Here is a 16,469-nt window from a genome sequence, read left to right on the forward strand (position 1 = left end):
CCAATTGTTGAAAGGGCGAGCACGACACTGGTTAAACATCCTGCCCAAGGACTCGATCGGAAGCTGGGAAGAGCTCGAAGAATCCTTCCTATCCAATTTCCAGGGGACTTATGTGTTGGAAATATGCCCTAGAGGCAATAATAAGATAGTTATTATTATATTTCCTATTTCAAGATAATCGTTTATTATCCATGCTATAGTTGTATTGAATGAAAGCATAGATACATGTGTGGATATATAGACAAAACAATGTCCCTAGTAAGCCTCTAGTTGACTAGCTAGTTGATCAAGGATGGTTAAGGTTTTCTGACCATATGCAAGTGTTATCACTTGATGACTGGATCACATCATTAGGAGAATGATGTGATGGGCAAGACCCAAATTATAAATGTAGCATGTGATCGTGTCATTTTTTTGCTATTGTTTTCAGCGTGTCAAGTGTTCATTCCTATGACCATCAGATCATGTAACTCACTGACACCGGAGCAATACCTTGTGTGTATCAAACGTTGCAACATCGGGGTGCGGTAAGCTGGTTGCTACGGCGACAGAAATCTTCTGTCGTCTCTTGAGCTTATGTTGGTTTTTCCCTTGAAGAGGAAAGGGTGATGCAGCACAGGAGCAGGAAGTATTTCCCTCAGTTTGAGAACCAAGGTATCAATCCAGTAGGAGAATCGCGTCAAGTCCAGAGTACCTGCACAAACACAAAAGAGCTTGCACCCAACGCTATAAAGGGGTTGTCAATCCCTTCAAGATTGATTACAAAGTGAGATCTGAAGGCAGAAAGTGCAACGACGTAAAAGTGTAAGGCTGAAAATATGGAGTGAAGTAGACCCGGGGGCCATAGTGTTCACTAGAGGCTTCTCTCAAAATAGCAAATATTATGGTGGGTGAACAAATTACAGTCGAGCAATTGATAGAACCGTGCAAAGTCATGACGATATCTAAGGCAATGATCATACATATAGGCATCACGTACGAGACAAGTAGACCGATACTTTCTACATCTACTACTATTACTCCACACATCAACCGCTATCCAGCATGCATCTAGTGTATTGAGTTCATGACGAACAGAGTAACGCCTTAAGCAAGATGACATGATGTAGAGGGATAAACTCAAACTAATGATGAAAACCCCATCTTTTTACCCTTGATGGCATCAACAAGATGCGTGCCTCGCTACCCCTTCTGTCACTGGGTGAGGTGACCGCAAGGTATGAACCCAAAACCAAGCACTTCTCCCGTTCCAAGAATCATAGATCAAGTTGGCCAAACAAAACCCACAACTCGAAGAGAATTACAAGGATATGAAATCATGCATAAGAGAGATCATAAGAAACTCAAATAAGATTATAGATAATCTGATCATAAATCCACAATTCATCGGATGTCGACAAACACACCGCAAAAGAATATTACATCGGATAGATCTCCATGAAGATCATGGAGAACTTTGTATTGAAGATCCAAGAGAGAGAAGAAGCCATCTAGCTACTAGCTATGGACCCGTAGGTCTATGGTGAACTACTCACGCTTCACCGGAGAGGTCATGGTGTTGATGAAGAAGCCCTCCGTATCCAAATCCCCCCTCCGGCAGGGCACCAGAATGTGCCCCAGATGGGATCTTGAGGAGACAGAAGCTTGCGGCGGCGGAAAAGTATTTCCGTGGATCTCCTGATTTTTTCTGGGATTTTAGGGAATATATAGGCGGAAGACCCAGGGCAGAGGAGGCCTAGGGAGCCCACAAGCCTGGGAGGTGCGACCCCCCTAACCGCGCCATGAGGGCTTGTGGGGTCCCTGGTGACCCTCTGCCTTGGTTCTCAAGTCTCCCGATCGTCTTTTGTTTCGGATAAAATCTTTTCGGAAGTTTTATTCCGTTTGGACTCCGTTCAAAATTCTCCTCTGAAAAGGGTAAAAAACACGAAAAAACAGGAACTGGCACTTGGCACTGAGTTAATAAGTTAGTCCCAAAAAGATATAAAAGGCATACAAAACATCCAAATTTTGACAAGATAATACCATGAAACCGTCAAAAATTATAGATATGTTGGAGATGTATCAGTGGTGCAGTTCCAACTAAAGCGTCGTAGCACATTCTACATGTGAAGCGGAGTACATGGCTACCTCGGAGGCATCTAAGGAGGGTGTGAGGATGAAGCAGTTCATGAGGATCTTGAAGTTGTGCCGAGCGCACTAAATCCAATAACTCTGTTCTGTGACAACACTGGTGCCATTGCTCTAGCAAAGGAACCAAGGTTTCACAAGAAGACCAGACACATCACACGATGCTTCAACCTCATCCGCGACTATGTCGAAGGAGAGGACGTAAATATTTGCAAAGTGCACACGGATTTGAATGTTGCAGAATCGCTGACTAAACCTCTTCCACGAGCGAAGCATGATCAACACCAGGACCGTATGGGTGTTAGATTCATTCCAATGTAAGTCACATAGCGATGTGAGACTAGATTATTGACTCTAGTGCAAATGGGAGACCGTTGGAAATGTGCCCTAGAGGCAATGATAAGATAGTTATGATTACATTTCATGTTTCAAGATAATCGTTTATTATCCATGCTATAATTGTATTGAATGAAAGCAGAGATACATGTGTGGATATATAGACAAAACTATGTCCCTAGTAAGCCTCTAGTTGACTAGCAAGTTCATCAAGGATGGTTAGCGTTTTATGACCATATGTAAGTGTTGTCACTTGATAACTGGATCACATCATTAGGAGAATGATTTGATGGACAAGACCCATATTATGAACGTAGCATGTGATCCTGTCATTTTGTTGCTATTGTTTTCTGCGTGTCAAGTGTTCATTCCTATGACCATGAGATCATGTAACTCATTGACACCGGAAGAATACCTTGTGTGTATCAAACGGCGCAACGTTACTGAGTGACTATAAAGGTGCTCTACAGGTATCTCTGAAGGTGTCTGTTGAGTTAGCATGGATCCATACTGGGATTTGTCACTCCGTGTGACGGAGAGGTATCTCGGGGCCCACTCTGTAATACAACATCACATACCATCCTTGCAAGCAATGTGACTAAAGTGTTAGTCACGGGATCTTGTATTATGGAACGAGTAAAGAGACTTGCCGGTAACGAGATTGAAATAGGTATAGGGATACCGACGATCAAATCTCGGGCAAGTAACATACGGAAGGACAAAGGGAATGATATGCGTGATTAAATGAATCCTTGGCACAGAGGTTCAACCGATACGATCTTCATATAATATGTAGGATCCAATATGGACATCCAATATGGGTATACCCAAAAGTGACCGAAGTTTTTCGGAGTCTATGATGAGATCCCGGACGTCACGAGGAGTTCCGGAATGGTCCGGAAACGAAGATTGATATATAGTAAGTTGGTATTAGGATTCTGGAAGTATTTCGGGCATTGCCGACGAGTGTACCCGGAGTGACGAATGGGTACCGGGGCCCCACCAGGTGGGCCCACCACCCCTCAAGTGGGCCACATGGAATTGATGGTGGCGCAATATATCTTAGTGGGCTGACTAGTCAACCAAAGAAAGCCCATGAGGTAAAAGTGGAAAAAACCAAAAGACGTGGACAACTTGGGGAGGAGTCCTACTCCAAGTAGGATTGTAGGAGGACTCCTCCTCTCGTAGTTCGGCCGAGCCCAAGTGGGTTTACCTTGGTGCTCAAGGCTAGACCCTCCTTGTTCCAATATATACTAGAGGTTTTATGGTTTTTGAGACGCAATTTCAGCCACGTGCAACCCTCTCCTCTAGTTTGTAGTTCCTCCTCTAGATCAGATTTTTTGCGGTGCTTAGGCGAAGCCCTCGAGGAATAGATCACCACCATCACCGGCACGCTGTCACGCTGCCAAGAACGCATCTACTTCCCCGTCTCTCTTGTTGGAACAAGAAGTTCAAGATCGTCATCGAGATGTACGTGTGCTGAACGCGGAGGTGCCGTCCGTTCGGTGCTAGACGGGGACGGATCGTGGGACGGTGGAGATTTCTTAACGCTTCCCGCTTAGCAATCTACAAGGGTATGTAGATCCTATATCCCTATCATAGACGATCATCACCATGATAGGTCTTCTTGTGCATAGGATTTTTTTTGTTTCCCATGCAACGTTCCCCAACACTATGTCCGAATCCCGGATTCTTCTGACCTAAGCAATTTCGTCCAAAAGGCGAGGGCATCGACCAGAGAGTTCTAGAACCGGTTCTTAACAAAGAAAAACCAAATTTTGGATTGCCCGGATGCCGAAGCAATAGCCTCTTTTAGGCAAAACATCCGAGACGAGTGGTTGACTCGCCAGCTCGAACAGGACAGGCTGAGAAGAATGTCCGCCCTCACTTCCCTCATGAGCCACTTTAGCGCGGGTGAGGACAATTGGCTAGGTTGGCGTAGCGACAACACGGATGACCTTGGAAACCCTGAGGTTCGGGACAGAAATGGCAAGCCGAGGAAAAACAAGAACATGTGCCACCTCCGCATTGCCGATGCCGAAGACACAACACTAAATGCTAGGTTCTACACCTTCAAGCCAAGACAGCGGAAGAAACCATTCAAAAGGAACAAAGACGGGCCAACCCAATGGGAAAAAATTATGGAACGACCCTCTCAAATCCACGGCACCCAAGATAAGCTAGCCACTCAGACCAACCGTAACTGTTGATTATTCAAGCAGGCCGACAAAGCAGCGTCCGAAGAACAAGGCAGGATCCCTCGAAGCGAAGACGACATGAGCCCCGTGGCCCAAACAAAGGGGGCCAAAAACAGTTCCCTCCCGAGGTAAAAACTGTAACATGATTTACATGATTAACATACTCAAGAAGGAGCGGAAGCGAGCCTTGTGAGAAGTCTACACCGTAGAACGTGTAGCTCCAAAGTACAATCCATGGTCGGCTTGCCTGATCACATTTGATCGCAGGGATCATCCGACCGGTATCCGTCACGGAGGGTCGTCCACCCTCGTTCTAGATCCCATCATAGATAGGTACCACCTCACCAGAGTCCTCATGGACAGAGTCACCATACGGAGATATGATGAAAAAAGGGCATTGACCCATCCAGAATAAAACCAGGCAACGCTACCTTTAAAGGAGTGATTCGAGGCATTGAAGTCCGCTGCTCTGGTACCATAACGCTGGAAGTCGTGTTCGGATCACCTCATAATTTCCGCAGCGAAGACTTGATCTTCGCTTTTGTCCCCTTCCGCGACGGGTACTAATACATCTCCAACATATCAATAATTGTTTATTGTTCCATGCTATTATATTATCTGTTCTGGATGTTTATATGCATTAATATGTTGTTTTATATTATTTTTTGGGACTAAGTTATTAATCTAGAGCATAGTGCCAGTTTTTGTTTTTTCCATGTTTTTGAGTATTGTAGATAAGGAATATTAAACGAAGTCCAAATAGAATAAATCTCCGGAATGATTTTTCTTGGACCAGAAGAAGCACAGAAGACTTGGAGTAGGGGAAGGGCACCTGCCGGGAGGCCACAATTCTGCAAGGCGCACACCGGGGGGGGGGGGCGCCCCGTGACTTGTGGGTCCCGTGTAGGACTCCTAACCCTATTCTTCGGCCTATAAATTGCCAAACATTTCCCCATTGCAAAAAAGAGCCACGAAAATACTTTTCCGCCGCCGGGAGCCTCTGTTCCGGTGAGATCCAATCTCGGAGCCTTTTCCGGTAATCTGTCGGAGATGGAATTCATCATGGAGGGCATCTACATCAACTCCATTTCCCCTCCGATGATGCGTGAGTAGTTCACCACGGACCTACGAGTCCATATCTAGTAGCTAGATGGCTTCTTCTCTCTCTTTGATCTTCAATACCATGTTCTTCATGATCCTCATGGAGATCTATTCCATGTAATACTCTTTTGCGGTGTGTTTGTCGAGATCCGATGAATTGTGAGTTTATGTTCCGATTATCTATCAATATTATTTGAATCTCTTCTGAATTCTTACATGCATGATTTCATATCTTAGCAAGTCTCTTTGAGTTATTACTTATTAGTTTGGTTTGGCCAACTAGATTGGTAATTCTTCAATGGGAGAAGTGCTTAGTTTTGGGTTCAATCTTGCGGTGTCCTCACCCATCACATAGTAGGGGTAGCGAGGCAGGTATTGTATTGTTGCCATCAACGATAAAAAGATGGGGTTTTCAACATACTGCTTGAGTTCATCCCTCTACATCATGTCATCTTACTTAATGCGCTACTCTGTTCTTCATGAACTTAATACTCTAGATGCAGGCAGTAGTCAGTCGATGTTGATACGGACGTAATGCCTATATGCATAATCATTGCCTTAGATATCTTCATAATTATTCATTTTTCTATCAATTGCTCGACAGTATTTTTTTCACTCACCGTATTATTTTCCATTATGAGAGAAGCCTATAGTGAAACCGGTGCCCGCCGCGTCTATTTTCCATATCATACTTTCAGATCTATAAACCAAAAATACCAAAAATATCTTGCTGCAATTTATTTACTTTTGTTTCTGCAATCTTTTATATCTATCTCTATCTGATCTCATCCTTGCAAATAACTCTCAAGGGATTGACAACCCCTTTTCAGCGTTGGGTGTAAGAGTTTGATTATTTGTGTAGGTACTACGAGTGGGGCGTTGCTTGTTCCTCCTCCTGGATTGATACCCTGGTTCTTAAAAAACTGAGGGAAATAATTATCTACTTTGCTGCATCACCCTTTCCTCTTCAAGGGAAAACCGACGCAAGCTGAAGAGGTAGCAAGAAGGATTTATGGCACCGTTGTTGGGGAGGATACGTAGCGAGATCAAGCCTACCAAGTACCCACCACAACCTAAACTCTTGCATTTACTTTATTTGCCATTTGCCTCCTGTTTTTCTCCCCCCCCCCCCACTTCTAAAACGATTTTTAGAAAATACCAAAAAGATTTACCCTTTTATTCGCCCTTTTCGTTTGTCTCTCTTCTTCTGGATCTCTTACTTGTCTCTATGACTAGCATTACCACTTCTCCTTTGTCACAAGATTTTAAAGTTATATACTTCAAACAAAAACAAAGGGGGAATTTGAAAGATGCCTGGTATAGGCTAATGCAATCTTACTGTATCTCCAACCTAAAAGGAGATGCATAGGTTTTCCTCAGAAATTTTGACATTGGATTGCCTTTACATCATAGAGAACTCTTAGATTTTGCCTCAAAAGGGAATTTTATTGAATTAAATACAAACGCTGCTTATGAATTATTGGAGGGGATTTTGGGAGCTCCTCCACAAAAAAGGGGGTTTAGTTTTTCGAAAGAGGGAGTTAAAATTCTCGACAAATTGAGTGACTTACATAAGCACTTAATCGAGTTACAACAATATCACGAACGGCTTAAACATATTAGTGGAAACCTCAACTGTTTGAACAGTTTGATTACCCTTTGCAATAAGCATTTGGATATTTTGGACAACAAGGTGGTTTCTTCACCTACAAACCAAAAGAAGAGGAAAGAGCCCCTCGGAATTGAGGAGGTCCTCAAGAAAATTGTCAATACCAAAGATGACAATACCTAGATCTATTGCATTATGACTAGCTAGGGGCGTTAAACAATATCGCTTGTTGGGAGGCAACACAATTTTGTTTTTATGCTTTTGTTTTTTCTTATGTTTTTGAGTTCTTCACACACGTTATTACCTCTATAATAGTTATGTTTTCTTGTTTAATTATTGTTTGAGCCAAGTAAGACCTTTGGGATGGTCTACGGTGTTTGCAGGTTGATTTTGCTGAATAACACAAACTTTTGCTCTCAGTCCAGGAATTTTGTAAGTTCATTGAAATGTAGTTTTGATATGATTTTTTTACACCAGGTTGATTTACCAATTTCCCAGATTTTCCTAATTTTAAGAATTTTTGGATTTGCAGAAGTATTCTAAGTAAACAGATTGCTTCAGACTATACTGTTTTTCACATATTCTGTTTCCTTTGTGTTGTTTGCTCATTTTGATGAATCTATGGGTTGTATCGGGGGGTATGAACTGTGGAGAAGTTGGAATACATTAAATATTACATCAATATAAATAAAGAACGAGTTCACAACAGTACCTAAAGTGGTGATTTTGTTTTCTTATACTAACGTATCTCATGAGTTTTCTGTTGAGTTTTGTGTTGTGAAGTTTTCAAGTTTTGGGTAAAGACTTGATGGACTACGGAATAAGGAGTGGCAAGAGCCTAAGCTTGGGGATTACCAAGGCACCCCAAGCCATATTCAAGGATACGAAAGAGCCTAAGCTTGGGGATGCCCCGGAAGGCATCCCCTCTTTCGTCTTCAATCCATCAGTAAATTTACTTGAGGCTATATTTTTATTCACCGCATGATATGTGTTTTTCTTGGAGAGTCTTGTATGATATGATTCTTTACTTTTTAGTTTGCCACAATCATCCTTGTTGCCCACATCTTTTGAGACACACACATGCTGAATCATGAATTTACTAGAATACTCTTTGTGCTTCACTTATATCTTTTGAGCTAGGCAATGTTGCTCCAGTGCTTCACTTATATCTTTTAGAGCATGACGGTGTGGTGTTTTATGGAATTTTAAATCTCGTACCTCACTTCTATTATTTTGAGAGTTCTTTAAACAACATGGTAATTGGTTTAGGTTATGAATTTAGTCCTAACATAATGTGCATCCAAGAGGGATATAATAAAAACTTTCATATTAAGTGCACTGAATATGATGAGAAGTTTGATTCCTTGCTTATAGTTTTGAGATATGAAGATGGTAATATGAGAGTCATGCTAGTAAGTAATTGTGAATTAGAATAAATACTTGTGTTAAAGCTTGTGATCCCCGTAGCATGCACGTATGGTGAACCATTATGTGGTGAAGTCGGAGCATGATTTGTTTAATGATTGTCAACCTTTGTGTGGAGGTCGAGATCACGTGATGGTTAACTCCTACCAACCCTTCCCCTAGGAGCATGCTTCTAATACTTTGCTTCGATAACTAATAGGCTTTTGCAATAAGTATGTGAGTTCTTTATGACTAGTTTTGAGTTCATGGATTATACGCACTCTCACCCTTCCACCTTTGCTAGCCTCTCTAGTACCGCGCAACTCTCGCCGGTACATCAAATCCACCTTCCTCAAAATAGCCACTATATCTACCTATTATGGCATTTTCATAGCCGTTCTGAGATATATTGCCATGCAAAACCACCGTCCCGTTTTTACGACACGCACCATCACTTACATATTGCTTATAGAGTCATATTTTATTCCAAGATATCAAGTTCTAATGTTCGAGTGGTAAGTAAATAAAAGTGTGATGATTAGCATCATTAGAGAATTGTACCATGTGAGAAAAGTATGATGGAAGGTATGATTCCCTCACAAGTTGGAATTAGTCTTCGGACTTTACAAAAAAATAAAACAGGCCAGTGAAGCCCATAAAAAAATAAAAGAGGCCAAAGAAGCCCACAAAAAAAGAAGAAGAGAAAAAACGAGAGAAAGAGAGAAGGGACAATGCTACTACCTTTTTCCACACTTGTGCTCCAAATTAGCACCATGTTCTTCATAGAGAGTCTCCTATTTTGTCAGTTTCATATAACTAGTGGAATTACATATTTTGCACAACCACTTAGTTTCCTTTTCGAGATTTCATACACTTATAGATCTAGTGCATTTGTTGCATGGCAATCCCTACTCACTCACATTGATATCTATTGATGGGCATCTCTATAGCCCGTTGAAATGCCTAGTTGATGTGAGACTATCTTCTCCTTTTTTTGCAACCTCCACCATACTCTATTCCACCTATAGTGCTATATCCATGGCTCACGCTCTTGTATTCCGTGAGAGTTGAAAATGTTTGAGAACATAAAAAGTGTGAAACAATTGCTTGATTTTCATCGCGGTTGTGCATGATTTAGATATTTTGTGTGGTGAAGATGGAGCATAGCCAAACCATATGATTTTGTTGGGATAACTTTCTAAGACCATGTTATTTATAAAGGAAGCAATTGCCTTATTAGTATGTGTCGTGGGTATAAGCCTGACAGTAGATGTGTAGGGTACGAAAAGGATGGGCAGAGCCTTAGCTACGGCGAGGTTGTGTGAGTTCAGGCCCCTCTACGGTGGAGGTAATAGCCCTACGTCTCAGTGCTCAGGTAGCTTGTTGTCGAGTGGAAATATAGAATACAATGAGTTGCTAACCCCTCTACCATTGGGGGAGGGTGGCTTATATAGAGTGCGCTCCCCTCCACAACGGTTCCGGTACAGGGGTGGAGTAGTGGGGATTGAATGTGTACGTTACAGGCAACATACGCCCTAAATGCTAATAAATGCACCTGGAAACGTACGACCGTTTCCTCCAGGGGGGTTACGATCTACCGAGTGGTATCCCGTCGGTGAGCTTGATATCTTCCGAATGTTAATCTCCGACTGGATGGTCGAGGACCTGTTCCGACCGGATGATGGGGACTCCTTAATTCAGTCGGAACTGACTAAGGGCCTTGTCCTTCGTGAGGGGTAGTCCTTGCGTAGGACCTACATGACAGGCCTATGACCCTACCCTAGGACTATAACCCCATCATTAGTCCCCGAATGGATTGGGGTTGAAACGACGAAGCGATGCTTGAAGTTTGGATCCGGCTGGAGTGGGTTTGGCTTGGGCGTTGCTTGCCTCAATCCATTTTATCTCTTCTGACCAATGATCGGAGTGGAAGTACTCGCGAAACAGACTGTCGGAAGCCGAGTGCTTCTGTGGCATCTTTTGACTCGACCGGTCAACTCACAGCAGCGGATTTTTCGGGATCTCAAATTTCGGTTTCTGCGCGCTCAGCGGGGATGACGCCATCGCGCTCGAGTAGCGCCTGACGCCTTGATTCTCGCGCCTTCAACCTCTCCACTAATATCGCCGCGGTGGGTCGGGGGGATAAGGTTTCCGGGCCACCTGCTAGCGACCCAGTCGGAACCCTACTTAAATCTCGGCGACGAGGTTTCTTCGTTACGCTCGCCGAATCTCTTGCCTTTGCCTGCTCCGTCTCTCTCGCCACCTCCAGCGCCTCTACACTCTTCCCTCCCCCTTCCTCCCGTGGGCTCACAGTTTCCGCCATGACCAAGGGTCAGACGAGCAAGATGGAGGCGAGGAAGAAGAAGGGGAAGGCGGCGGCTCCTGCTCAGCGGCGACAGCGGCCGCTGCCGGCGGGGTGGATCCAAGGCGACTTCCTCCCCTCCACGGTGACGGAGGGGGATCTTCTGCAGCTGGTCGAGCATGGGATGATCGTGCACAAGACTTGGAGGCTGCCGGCGGAGAACGAGGTCGAGCCGACGCCCTGGGAGGGGGAGTGCGTCTTGCTTCTCAGCCACGTCTATCGAGATTTCTCCTTGCCTCCGCATCCTTTCTTCAAGGGCATCATGAATCACTTTGGGGCACAACTTCACCACTTTCCCCCGAACGACATTGCCCATCTCTGTGCCTTTATAGTTCTGTGCGAGTGTTTCATTAGCTGTCCTCCCCATTGGGGGCTGTTCAAGCACATATTTTCTGCTAGATCCCAGACCATCAAACGACTTAGCCAGTCGGATGATAAAACACATCTTCTCCAGCTCTCGGGGGTCTAGGTTTCCACAAAAAGAGTCGGAGCAGTTATCCTGCGCTCCAACTAAGTGAGTCGGTTAGGAACTGGCAGTCGATGTGGTTCTACTGCCAGGATATCGCCTGTCTGAATGCTTCGACAGGGCTGCCTCCCTTTAGCTTAGATCTGCCCGCCCCACCTAAGCAACTCGCGCTCACGAGGGCGGAGAAGAACGACATCCAGCCTCTGGTCGGGGCGCTCGTAGATGTCGTCACGAGGGGGGTCACTGGCATAGACTTGCTGGAGGTCTTCCTCGGTCGGCGTATCCAACCCCTGCAGGCTCGCGACCATGCCATGTGGCATTATACGAGGCCCGAGGATTCCACTCGGACCAACGTTGTGGGCGTGACTGAGGAGAGGGTGACCTCGTGGGTGCTCCAGATCGCAGGCCCCTGTGAGAATCCCAAAGGATCTCGGCGAGTGAAGCCCTTCTGCGCGGTTAATCCTCCTCCGAATGAGGTGAATGGCACTTGTCGAGTGCTCCTGACTGTCTTAATCTTATCGTTTGCTTGAATCTCTGTGTGACGTCTGATGTCGCCGACTGAATTTTATGCAGGAGTGGACCAACTGGTTTTCTCCCGTCTCGAACGGGAACCCGGTCGAGGAGGAGGAAGGCAGCCAGGAGGGCAGCGTGGAGAGCGCTGAATATGTCTCCGACAGCGGGGAGTCGGAGGAAGAGACTAGCAACGAAGGGGAGGAAGACGAAGAGCAGGACTCGCCGCCTCCGCAAACAGAGAATCGGACCAAGCGCCGACACGAGCCTGCCGTTCCCTCGGCCCCTCCAGCATCTTCGAGTGCTCCGCCCACTGCCCTGGTGGTCCCGAGTGCTCGGAGCACCAAAAGGGCCAGGGATGCTGCCGTTGAGCCTGCGGGTCAGTCTTCCAAGGCGGCCAAACCGAGTGGGTCCAAACATCGGAAGGCTCTGCCGCGGATGAGGGTTGTTGTCCCCGTCACCTCCACGTAAGTGTATCGATCTTCTAATTTCTTCTGATATCCGAGTGAATTCTTTTCCATTCGTCCAATGGATTTCACTCGACAGAGTCGCTACTTCTGCCACCTCTCCGGCGCGCCACGAGGATGACCTCATGGACACGGACAACGTCGTCTCGTCCCAGCCAGGTGTGTTGTAGTGACTTTGAGCGTTTTGTTCTATCATAGGTTCTCCCTCTTTCTTTTTCTGAGATCTTGCGTCGTTCGGTCTATCAGGGGCGATTTGCATGGACGAGGGCGATCAGGGGAGAACTGAACAGGCTGCGGAGCCCGTCCTTGAGGCTGCTCCGCCTATTGCTGCTCTCGCCGCCGACGTGCCGCCGACTGAACCGACGCTGGTGGTTGAGGTGCCGACTGGAACGGACCTCGGGATGCCTCAGGAACTTCCGACGATGCCAGGCTCGTCGAATGTCGAGTTCAACATCCAGCTTCTCCCGGAGGAGCAGGTGGGAGCGGCCAAGGGAGCCATGGTGCAGGCGGAGCTGATGGCTGGGGAAGCCAAGAGGGCCTACGACTCCGTTGCGTCCTTGTACCAGCGGAGCTTGGAGCTGCGGGATGATATCCGAGTAAGTGGGCTAGTAAGTATTTACTTTTCTCTTGTAACCCACTGGGTGTTTTTGGATAGCAGCTGTTGTTTGCAATGGGTTCACTCTGAGTGAACCCAGTGGGTGTAGTCCCCGAGACTTCTGTCGAGTGCTTGCACCGGTAGTTGTCTTTATACATATTGTCTTTGCTTTGGTCAGGACTGTAAATAACATGACCGACTGCTAGCAGTTGTGGCACTCGGAGTGCACTTACTATAAGAGTCTCCGAGAATAAGTTGTACTCAGGTCGGGTAGTATTGGCCTCGTAGGCGTAGGTGGTAACATGCAGCTCAATAGGGCGGGCCTGCTTGAGTTGCATGCCAGTGGGGTCACTCTTAGTGAACCCACTGGGTGTAGTCCCCGAGACCGCTGTCGACTGCTTGTGTCGGCAGGGGTCTGAAGAACTTAGACTTTTATTGTTGAATTTTCGGATTGTCCCTTGGTGTTTGGTGGCAGAAAACCTGTGAAATGGGAACAACCTATGAGACTCTCAAGGCGGAGAGGAATCAGCTCGCTGGTGAGCTTGATGCAGCCATGCTCGCAATGGCTGGCATGAAGGATGCTCTGGAGGGACGAGAGAAGTCATTGGAGAAGGCTCGGGAAGCGAACAAGGTGTTGACTGAGGAAGTGGAAAAGATGGGGTAACAGAGGACTTCTCTGATGAGTCAGATGGACGTGCTGAACAAACGGTGCAGAGCGTAGGAGAAATACGTCAGCGACTGGGCACGGCAGATGATGACGCGTCTGGCTGGTAAGTCCTGCTTTTTCCGAGTGCTTGTGTTATGCGCGTCACACTCGGCACTTATTGTCTACTTGTCCTGTTGTGGCAGATTTTGCTTTGACGCCGAAGCTGAAGCAGCTGATGTGGAGCGGTCGATTCTCGAGAACGTTCTACTCGGCGAGGACGCCAATCGGGATCTGCTCCGTGCGCACATCCGCGTGGGCAAAGTTGGTCCTTTCATCGGTCGACTGAGAGAAGTCGTCGGCCGAATCGATGAGGAGCTTTGGCCAGAAGATGAGTCGCGGCAAGAGATGGAGAACCTGATGACCCGACTGGAGGAGATTCTGAACCGGGTGCAGTCGTGGAAAAAGTCGGCAGCCCGTTGTGGTGCAGATGTTGCTCTGTCCTTGGTCCGAGTCCATTGCAAGGAGGTGCGCGAGGAGAAGTTGAAGACGTTGAAGGTGGCCAACACGAAGAAACTTCGATTCGAAGACTTCATGGAAACCTTCCTTGAAAGTGCTACCCGCAGCGCCGACGGTATTGATCTGGACACGTTCGTAGAGCGCTCCGGTCCTGGTGTTAATCCAGATGATGCGTAAAAATACTTTTATCCTCGGTATGCCGAGTGTTTATTTGTAAGAAACTTTGGCCACTGCTGTTGGCCGTCACATTCTTGGTTCAGTGTGGGTAAGCTTGATCCACACCGAGCTACTATCTTTGGTTGAACTTTGAATCGAAACTTTTGCTCTTCTGTTGCAATGTTGACTCGAGTTTTTGTTTGGCGTTTCTTGGTGAAGCCAAAGGTAAACATTCGGAACATGTCAGTTGTTTTGACATCTGCATGAGCCTCATTGAGGGTCCGTGGAATTCCCTAAGTCCCCGAGTGTGACGTTAAGTGTACACTCGGAGAAGGTTAATACTTAGGCGATTTTGGATCGCAGCTAAGTCCCCGAGTGTGACGTTAAGTGCACACTCGGAGAAAGTTAATACTTAGGCGATGCTGGATCGCAGCTAAGCCCCCGAGTGTGACGTTAAGTGCACACTCAGAAAAAGTTCATACTTAGGCGATTCTGGATCACGGCTAAGCCCCAAAGTGTGACGTTAAGTTCACACTCGGAGAAAGTTAATACTTAGGCGATTCTGGATCGCAGCTAAGCCCACGAGTGTGACGTTAAGTGCACACTCGGAGAAAATTAATACTTAGGCGATTATGGATCGCAGCTAAGCCCCCGAGTGTGACGTGAAGTGCACACTCGGAGAAAGTTAATACTTAGGCGATTCTGGATCGCAGCTAAGCATCCGAGTGTGACGTGAAGTGCACACTCAGAGAAAGTTAATACTTAGGCGATTCTGGATCGCAGCTAAGCCTCCGAGTGTGACCTGAAGTGCACACTCGGAGAAAGTTAATACTTAGGCGATTCTTGATCGCAGCTAAGCCCCCGAGTGTGACGTGAAGTGCACACTCGGAGAAAGTTAATACTTAGGCGATTCTGGATCGCAGCTAAGCCCCCGAGTGTGACGTGAAGTGCACACTCGGAGAAAGTTAATACTTAGGCGATTCTGAATCGCAGCTAAGCCCCCGAGTGACACGTGAAGTGCACACTCGGAGAAAGTTAATACTTAGGCGATTCTGGATCGCAGCTAAGCCCCTGAGTGTGACGTGAAGTGCACACTCGGAGAAAGTTAATACTTAGGCGATTCTGGATCGCAGCTAAGCCCCCGAGTGTGACGTGAAGTGCACACTTGGAGAAAGTTAATACTTAGGCGATTCTGGATCGCAGCTAAGCCTCCGAGTGTAATGTGAAGTGCACACTCGGAGAAAGTTAATACTTAGGTGATTCTAGATCGCAGCTAAGCCCCCGAGTGTGACGTGAAGTGCACACTCGGAGAAAGTTAATACTTAGGCGATTCTGGATCGCAGCTAAGCCCCCGAGTGTGACGTGAAGTGCACGCTCGGATAAAGTTAATACTTCGGCGATTCTGGATCGCAGCTAAGCCCCCGAGTGTGACGTGAAGTGCACACTCGGAGAAAGTTAATACTTAGGCGATTCTGGATCGCAGCTAAGCCCCCGAGTGTGACGTGAAGTGCACACTCGGAGAAAGTTAATCCTTAGGCGATTCTAGATCATAGCTAAGCCCTCGAGTGTGACGTGAAGTGCACACTCGGAGAAAGTTAATACTTAGGCGATTCTGGATCGCAGCTAAGCCCCCGAGTGTGACGTGAAGTGCACACTCGGAGAAAGTTAATACTTAGGCGATTCTGGATCGCAGCTAACTTTTTTTTGAGACCGGAGTCTGCGACCGCGGAAGAACTCAATCTGCTTTATATTATTTCACCAATACTTGTTCTTTACATTGCTTCAGTCCACGGTCACGTGTAGAAGTGCTTCAGGAGATCTCCGTTCCATGCACGCGGCTCGTCCGTCTCTCTCTCGATGTTGTAGAGTTTGTATGCCCCGTTGTTCAGCACCTTGGAGATGATGAAGGGTCCTTCCCAGGCCGGAGCCAACTTGTGAGGTCTTTGCTGATCCGCTCGGAGCACCAGGTCGCCTGC

This window comes from Hordeum vulgare, chromosome 2H, assembly GCF_904849725.1.
Source record: "Hordeum vulgare subsp. vulgare chromosome 2H, MorexV3_pseudomolecules_assembly, whole genome shotgun sequence".
NCBI classification, from domain to species: Eukaryota; Viridiplantae; Streptophyta; class Magnoliopsida; order Poales; family Poaceae; genus Hordeum; species Hordeum vulgare.